The 9,518-nt window shown below is 51.2% G+C and overlaps 1 pseudogene; it reads right to left on the minus strand.

Annotated features, from left to right (window-relative positions):
- Nucleotides 1-641: 641 nt before the first annotated feature.
- On the minus strand, nt 642-4,758 carry LOC118569578 (annotated as a pseudogene).
- Nucleotides 4,759-9,518: the final 4,760 nt, after the last annotated feature.

The following is a 9,518-nucleotide window of genomic DNA, read 5'->3' on the forward strand; positions in this document are numbered from 1 at the left end:
GGGCAGACACAGATCCAACAGGACAGATCTGAGATGAGACCCTGTGGATCCCTCCTCTCTGCCCATCCTACAACCCGAGTTAGATTCTGAAAGATGGAAAGAAGGAGAGCACCTCCAGGGAGGGGCCTGGAAGGAGGCAGAAGCTCAGGAGATTGAAGTTCATGTTCTCAGCCCACTTTCTCCTGAGTCAGGGGCTTAGTTGGGCCTTGGGGGACAAGGATGGACAAACACCTCTTAATGCTGTCACTCAGGGACCCCAAAGGGGGATGAGACAGGCACCACTCACAGGAACAAGAACAGGCCAAGTCCTCCAACACAAACTAAAAAGACAAGAAATAAACAGAGAAATGGGGTGAAGAGCCATGCTCAGGTCAGAGCCCAGGCTGACCTGTCACAGCAGCCCTGGCTGCTCACAGTCCTGGGGACAGGACAAGGCTCTGTCATCCTAGTGTCCCTGTGATCACAGACTCTCAGCATGTGGTTCAAGTGATGAACAGACCAGGAGGTGACAGAGCTGAGGAGGGACCATGTCACAGCCAGCAATGGACTGAGCTCCACCTGGGGACAGCCCTGATCACACTCAGCTCCCACAGCCTCATCTTGTCCACCAGATACACACAGCACAAAGAACACAGATTCGAGAAGGTTCTCCATGGTGCCGTTTATTTCCTCCAAAGCTCTAAGTATTTCAATCATTTAATTTACCCACCAATCAACCTGTCAGATCAAGGACATGAACAATCAAGTTGACATTCAGATTCTTATTTTCAGTGGGGAGTCAGGGACTGCAGCTCAGGGCAGCATGGAGGTGACAGGATGCAGATGTCCCCTCCTGTCTGCTGGACAAGGAAGTTTGGCTGTGGAAGGGAATATAACAGTGCAGGGACAGGGTGCTGCTGTGCAGGGGTGGCTGGGCTCCCAGGTCTTCACATTAGCCCCTAGGGTCACAGGGAACATCAGACTTGTTGCTGAGAGTTAACTGAGGGGCTCTGGGTGACACAGAGAGACCTGAGCACATCTCTGTCACTCTGTCAGGCCAGGCAGCTGTCTTCACGCTACAAACAAGAGTCATGAACAATCACTGTGAAGACAACATCCCAACAACCCACCACTCACTCAGAGGGGATTCTGGGAGTCCCTGAACCCCAATCATGTCCACTTGGGTCCTCCCCAATTCATAACCCAGAGTGTCACCTTTACAGTCTGGGAGAGACACATCAGAGCTCTGGGCACTGTCCCTGCCTGGGGTAAAATTACATATAGTCACAGGAAGGTGCAAACATGGCCTCTAGAAGATTTCACTGTAGGAGTATTATGGGTTGGCATACTCCAGCTTCACCCCCTGGGCTTCAGGGACAATCCCGCTCCCCACACTTACCTGGAGCTGGAGTGTAGATCCCTCCCTTTCCACCTGTGAGAAGAAAAGCTGTGAGAGACCAGGGAAGACCCCGACCCTAGGAAGGTTCCAGAACTGACAGCAGACCCAGGTCAGAGACAGGAGCAATGAGGGCTGTGGATGTTCCCCTTAATGAGGCAGAGCACACTTCTGAAAGGGGCTGAGAGAGAACCAGACCCTGTCCTTTCCTACCCGTGATTCTCCTCCTCCTCACAACAGCCACCACAGCTCCAATGATGGCCGCAGCTCCAAGGAGACCCAGGACAGCAATGATTGTCACGATGGGGACAGTGGACTGAGGAGGCTCTGGAAGGGAAGGACAGGAGGGGAAGATGAGGGTCATCACCCCAGCTCTCAGCCCTGACCCTGCTCAGGGTCTGGAGAAGGCTCCAGCTTTCCCTGACCCCAGCTCTGCACCCACACCCTCCTTACCCCATCTCAGGTTGAGGGGTTGTGTCAGCCCCTCATGGTCCACTTGGCATGTGTATTTCTGCTCCTCCCCAGAAGGCACCACCACAGCTGCCCACGTCTGGAAGGTTCCATCCCCAGAAGGTCTGGTCTCCACCAGCTCCATGTCCTGAATCAGATCCTGCCCCATCCCTCTGTCAGGTCACAGAGATCTCAGCAGGGTAGAAGCCCAGGGCCCAGCACCTCAGGGTGCCATCTCCTGTCAGTATGGGGTGACGGGTCATATGTGCCTTTGGGGGATCTGTGTGGAAGATTTAAGAAATCCCACATTTAACAAGATAAACTGAAATCTCCAAAGACAAAATTAAACCAATGATGACACTAAACTGTGTCTGTTTGGACAATTCTGTCATCACACTAGTGACCTCAGGTAGAGCCGGTCCCCTCATCACTGAAGTGCACATTTTCCTGGGGGGACTCAGTAGCTGAGAGAGAATCCACATGAGCCAGCAGGTCAACAGGGCCTTCCTCATGTGATGTTCTATAGCATAAGGTAGGTGGTAAAAGATGAGAAGGAATGGAAAATAATTAATATGTTATTAATTCATATAAAAATAAGAAATCAGGTACAAGAGCTACATGAAGGATGTTACCAATTACTGCTGTCAACATTGAGGCACAACCACTGAGGCCATCTTGCTGACCAGCTCTAACTGTCTGTCCAAGTGAACAGCCTTCACCTAAGTGTACAGCACACATGTGGTGAACCTCTGACACTCAGCCAGAGAAAATGACGCCCCAAGCCCTGCCTCTGGGGGACAAGATACAAGGTATAGTCACCAGGACCCCTGGAAGTGTGCTGTGGGGCCCAGTACAGCACTCACTGGGACACAGCGGTGCTCACAGGGGTGTGTGGATCATCCATCACTCCTGTCCTGGAGCTGCAGAAGACCCTGTCTCTGAGGAAGTTCAATTCCTAATCCACTGGGGAACACTGTGACTTGTTGGGGCGGAGGGAGAGCAGGAGGGCTCTGGATGTTAATATGACAGGAAATAGTCTTAGCTCACAGGAACCTTTCTGGTTTAAAGGAAACACTGATGTGTCTAAGTATCCACGTTAGCAGTTCCCCCTGGCTCCTGTGGAGACTGATACAGATAACATCAGGGGAGAGAGAAGCAAGATCACCCCAGTGAGGGGAAAAACCTGACTGAAAGCAAAAGAAAAACTTCAAAATAACAAAAACAAAAACCAAGAAAGAAAGAAAAGAGCCGGGAGGTGGTGGCACACATCTTTAATTCCAGCTCTCAGGAGGCAGAGCCAGGCAGATCTCTGTGAGTTCGAGTCCAGCCTGGTCTACAGAGTGAGTTCCAGGAAAGGCACAAAGCTAGAGAAACCCTGTCTAGAAAAACAAAACAAAGAAACAAACAAAAAACCTAAACAAAAGAACAAAAGAAAGAAAAGAAAACACACACACACACAATTTAGTATTTGTCCAGGGTACTCCATAAGTGCTCACGTGACCATTCTGTCAATAGACGGAATTGGGGTGCAGAAGGAATGACCTCACCCACAGGAACCTGGGAGAATGTATCTTGGGAAAGCTCTAGAAACTGGGTGAACCAGCCCAGGGCGTCCATGTCTCCATCAGGTAAAGGAAACTCCCTGTCCTGCTGTGTAAGGCTGACACACTCAGACGACAGGACTCAGTTTCCACAGACCCTGCTGTGGGCAGAGACCCCGGCCTGGGAGCGGCCATGGCTGACAGAGGCAGCAGGAGACCCAGGGACACCGTCTGCCCTGAGGCAGGGGCATGACCCCAGCTGAGGGCTTTCTTCTTCCTCAGGACTGAGCCCAGCCCGAGGCAGAGGGAGGAGCTGCCCTTGGCCCTGCACCTGTGCGCTGCAGCGTGTCCTTCCCGATCTCCAGGTATCTGCGCAGCCACTCCACGCACGTGCCCTCCACGTAGGCCCTGTCTCCCTCTGCAACACCAGCCTGCTCCCACTTGCGCCGGGTGATCTGCGCCGCCGTGTCCGCCGCCATCCACGTCCTCAGGTTGGCGTTCAGGGCGAGGTAATCGCGGCCGTCGTAGGCGTGCTGACTGTACCCGCGGAGGAGGCGCCCGTCCGACCCCACGTCACAGCCAGACATCCACTGGATGGTGTGAGAGCCTGCGGGGACCCCGCGGTCAGCCCCGCCCACCCCGTCAGCCCCGCCCACACGCCCCGCGGCCCCGCCCACACGCCGACAGCTCCAAACCGAAAGGGAAACCGAGTCCCGGTCCCCGACTCTCCTCTGGAACTCGGACCCGGGACCCGGGGCGACTCCGGCCCGGACGTAGGGACGTGGAGGGGTCGTGACCTCCACCCGCGGTCACTCACCGCCCTCGCTCTGGTTGTAGTAGCCGAGCAGGGTCCTCAGGCTCACTCAGAAAGTCTGCTCGTTGTTCTTGGCGGTCCGTGTCTCCCTCTCCCAATACTCCGGCCCCTCCTGCTCCACCCACGGCGCCCGCGGCTCGTATCTCGGAGTCTCCGCGTCGCTGTCGAAGCGCACGAACTGCGTGTCGTCCACGTAGCCGACAGAGATGAACCGGGGCTCCCCGCGGCCGGGCCGGGACGCGATGGTGTAGAAATACCGCAGCGAGTGCGAGCCTGGGGGCGGCGCGCGGTGAGACCCCGACCCTCCTCCGGGACCCGGGCGGGTGCGGGGCCGGGAGGGGAGCGGGTCGCGGGGCTCGGGACGCGGGTGGAGACGGGCGGGAGGGTCTGGCCGGGCGACGCGGGGCCGCGGCTTCCCCGGGGCCGCCCCCGCCCTCCCCGCAGGGTCGTGTCCCTCCGACCCCGCACTCACCCGCGCGGGTCCGGGTCGGGGCCAGGGCGGCCGCCAGCAGCAGGAGCAGCGTGCGCGGGGCCATCGCCCCATCTCCGATCTGGGGCCTCTGAGTTCCACCGGCTGCCTGGACTTTATAACCCGAGGCCGCGGCGAGCCTGATTGGTTCTCCGGGATCTCGGCACCCAATGGGGGTGAGAACAGGAACCTTGTCATCAGTGTCCCGGCAGAAGGACCCGACACAGGTCAGGAGCTGGAGAAGTGAAACTGGGGACCTGGGGATCCCCAGCCCTGGGCTCCCACCCCAGACCTCACCGCCTGGGGACTGAGACTTTGCTGGACCCTGTGCTGTGGGACGAGCGATGTTTGTCATGGTGTCTCTGAGCCGCCTAAGGACAACTGTCTCCTCAGGTTAGTCAGGATGAAACCTAAGAGCATGGAGCTTCCAGGGAAAATACACAGAGCACTTAAAATGAATGTTCACGGAAACGGGTGTGTCAGAGTCCTGGTGACGGTGTGGGGCTGCCGTGGACTCCTGCATCGGGAGGTGACTGGAGTTTTCACAGCTCTGCTCAAGGACTTTTGACCCCGTGTTATATGTGACTCTCTGTCCCTACTCACCTCTGCTTTCACTTTCCACTTCTGTTATGTGTGGCTTAGATTTGAAGACATCAACTCAAAATCCACAGAAACAAAACAATACATAAATAAATAAATTTAGTTTTTCTCCTCTCTCCCGAACAAGGATGAAACCTCAAATCCCCAGTGTGTACCTCTGCCATGACAATCACCTCTGCCCAGTGTCCACCCTGCACAGGCCTGAGGAACTCAGGAGCCAACTCAGTTATCAGACCCAGGGCTCCACAGGCCTGTGACATACATGTCCCTCATCTCATCAGCTCATGGACTGTGAGTGAAGGTCAGAGAGAGAATGAGAGGTCACAGGCTATGTAACTTCTAATACACTGTCATCATTATTCTGTTTATTATTCGTTACAGATCCTCTCACTGTGGTTTACTCACTAAAGCAATGTACCGTGGCAGTGTGTGGACACAGGGAACCGTGGTGTGTAGACAGGGTTCAGTGTGGTGCTGTACTTGGTCTCCACAGGGGTCTCTTCCCAGTGGAGAAGGGATCTACTGTGCTGAGACAAAGACCAGGTCCACACAGCCATCTCAGGACTATGGAAGGAAGATCCCTGTAAAACACAACCATCTGCAGCCACAGATAATCATCTGGGAAGAAACACTGGAGTCTGAGTGTAAGCACCGGGCTGTGAAGACAGGATCCTGAGTGAAGAGGCAAAGTCTCTATTTATGGATGAGATCCCTGAGCATCAGGCCTGGCAGTGGGAGCTACCCTCTGCAGGGGAACACAGGAGCCTGGTCTCTGTGGAGACTGTGGTGTGTGCAGGCCAGGCTCCGGCTTTAAAGAGAAGCATCTCTGCCCTGCGTCCCCAACACACTTGTCATTGACATTGTATTCCTGGAAGTAGCTTTTCTTCTAGAAGATCAGGAAATCCTTCTTCTCTGCAAAAGGAGGAAGAGGAAGGTTGAGGAGAGAACTAAATGAGTCTGGCCTATGGGTCTCTCCTGGTGTTTTTCTATTCTTGTCTTTTTTTTTTTTTTTTTTTTTTTTTTTTTTTTTTTTTTTTTTTTAGACAATGCCTGTATCCACAGCTCTGGCAGTCCTGAAACTTACTTTGTAGACCAGGCTGGCCTTGAACTCACAGAGACCTATATTGGTTGTAGTATTAAGGCAACTCCATGTAGTTAAAAGGGAGGTTTATTTTGTGGGGTAACTTACAAGTAAAGGGATAGGTTACAGGGTCTGGGAAAGGTGTAATCCAGTCCACCGGTGTTCTCTGGAGAACTCTGTTCGATCTCCCTCCAGGTTCCAGGATCCAGGAACCAAGAGAGCCACCACATCTGGATCTCAGGTCATAAGGGCTCCTGTCTAGGCCCCACCTTGTCGGTGTGACAGTTACTGAAGCCTCAATGGGGGTAGTATTTGCAGGTCAGAGCTGGAACAGCTACCCACTACAAACCTGCAGCAGACTTTCTTTCAGACCACCATTCAGCTCCCAAATCATGACACAGAGACTTATTATTAGTTATGAATGCCTGGTTTTACTTAAACCTATCTCCAGCCAGCTTTTCCAATGTAAATGAACCCGATTCTCTACATCTTTGTTTTTCCTCGGGGCTTTTTAACGCTTCTTTCCTTCCTTCTCTGTGTCTTACTTTGCTGCTTCCTCCATGGCTGGCTGGGTAACTGGGTGGCTGCGTTGTTCCTGGAATCTTTAAAGATCTCACTAAGCAGGGCGGTGGTGGCGCACACCTATAATCCCAGGAAAAGGCAGGCAGATCTCTGTGAGTTTGAGGCCAGCCTGGGCTACAGAGTGAGTTCCAGGACAGGCTCCAAAGCTACACAGAGAACCAAAAAGAAAAAAAATAGAACTTATTAATAAAAACAACCCAGAGCCAGGTATTGGGGTGAACGCTGAAAGATCAGAGAAACAGAACAAGCCACATCCAACCTCACCTCGCCATTTCCTCAGCTGGTCCTGCTTCCTCAGACTGGAAGCCTCTGAGTCCTCACCCAGAATGAATCTCAGCTGAACTGCTGCTAAAAGCCTGAAAGTTTAACCAGCTCTAGTTTCTGGTTTTCACACCTTATAACCTTTCTGCTTTCTGCCATCACTTCCTGGGATTAAAGGTGTGAGTCACCATGCCTGGCTGTTTCCAGTGTGGCTTTGAACTCACAGAGATCCAGACAGATCTCTGCCTTTGGACCACTAGGATTAAAGGTGTGTTTGTCACCGTTTTCTGGCCTCTATGTCTGTCTAGTGGCTGTTCTGTTCTCTGACCCCAGATACGTTTATTAGGGTGCACACTATTTTGAGGAACACAATATCACCACACTGCGTGACTGGACGGTCCTGCCCTTCTCCCCCTTCTTGTCCTCCTCATCTCTCTTCTCTCCCCCCCCCCACCCATCCCTTCTCTAGCTTTTTATCAGACCTAGTAGACTGAACTATTATTAGATCCTTAAGCTTTCTTTTCAAAGCCAGCCATTGTTGGATTAGCTGGACCAGAGCCTATAGGTCATTCTAATGTATTACAGATAGATAGATAGGTAGATAGATAGATAGATAGATAGATAGATAGATAGATATACATTACTCAGTTCTCTTACTCTAGAGAGCCCTGACTAACCCAGATTTTTATAAGAGAATGATTCCAAGGCAACAGAAATATAAGGATTAGTCTTTTCACTTTCTGGAGTAGGCCTTCCAGTTACCAACACCTACAGCTACCAAGGCCTTTCCAGTTACTTACTGATGCGTCTCTTGGAAGCTGGAAGAGCACTGAAAGCCCATGGTGTGAACTATTGTACACACTTGAGGAGATTTATGCATTAGATGAACCTGATCCACCAATTTTGGGCCAAGATGGATTTGTTTACTCTATATAAACTCTTCAAATTTTTTTAGAAAAATAAGGAAAATGATGATGCTGGTCTTTTACTCTTAGCATCTGTGGATTAAATTGACTGAGGAAAGGGATGAGCTCTATGATAAAATCTACCAACTTCTAGTGTCTTAGTGTGGTGGTTTGAAATAAAATGGCCCCCAAATGGGGTGGTGCAATTAGGAGTTGGGGCTTTGTTGGAGAAAGTGTGGCACTGTGCGGCAGGATTTGAAGTCTCTTTGTTCAAGTTTCCCTGGGTGTGTCAGTCAAATTCCTGTTGCCTGCAAGATGTAGGATGTTCAGCTCCAGCACCACATCTGCCTGCTGCTGCCATGCTTCCCGCCATGATAATGGACTGAACCTCCAAAATTGTAAGGGAGCCACCTCAATTAAATATTTACTTAATAGAGTTGCCGTGGTCATGGTGTCTCTTCTCAGCAATAAAAACTCAAACTAAGACACTCAGAATACAGTGAATGACAACAGTTAACACAGTGATAAAATTGACATGCTCCAGATGGGAATAAATAGTGTAAAGGTTTCCAAGTGTGACCCAGAAGAGAATCTTCTCTCCAGCAGCCACAGAGCTCATGTTGCAGAAAATCAAACAGAAGGCCTCATTATAAGATTGGCTGAATGACAGCAAAAATTCAAGTCCCAACCATGAAGAATATCAGCAGTTAAAGAAAGGGAGTTAGTTGGTAAATGATGAGATCCTGTAACTTGGGATGAGGATGTGTGGCAGGACCCTATTGAAACTGAGAAGTTTGATCCCTCAGATTCTCTGGGTTTATCTCACCTGTGGAGGTAATGTCTCTACCCTCAGCCCCACCTCCTGAATACACCTTTGATGAACAAATTATTCCTTCAGTGTTTGTTAAGCCAGCAGTGACTCTCTCTGAAGGAAATACCTGGGAGACAATCCTGATTTCCCTCAGAACCACCAATAGCTGCCTGCAGACCTTTCACCAGACTGCAGGCAGAGCAGGAGCTTTGGGGAAGGTAGAAGGTAGTGGGTTAGTGCCTGAGAGGGGCACTGCACTGCTAAAGAGTTTAATGGGTTTGCTAACTCATTCCAGCAGATGTCTGGGGAGTATTGTGGGAATGGATTTTAGGGTGTGGGATAATGGTGGGAAGAACATTAAAACTGGATCAGACTGAGTTTATTAATATGGGCCCTCTAAGTGCAGACTCTAGATTTAACATGGAAGCTCTCACAGTTTATAAACATGTCAAATGTTTGTTTGAATTGTTGGCTAAGGCATTTGTCAAAAGATGGCTTACTGATAAAGACTTGGAGATGCCTGATACACCTTGGCTTAGTGATGATGAAGGGATTCTAAGGTTCAGGGAATTTTCAATGCTAGCAAGGGTATGCTGTGTAAAACCTAATCCTCCACCATGGGAAGGCCC

Source organism: Onychomys torridus, chromosome 18 (genome assembly GCF_903995425.1).
Source record: "Onychomys torridus chromosome 18, mOncTor1.1, whole genome shotgun sequence".
Taxonomy (NCBI): Eukaryota; Metazoa; Chordata; class Mammalia; order Rodentia; family Cricetidae; genus Onychomys; species Onychomys torridus.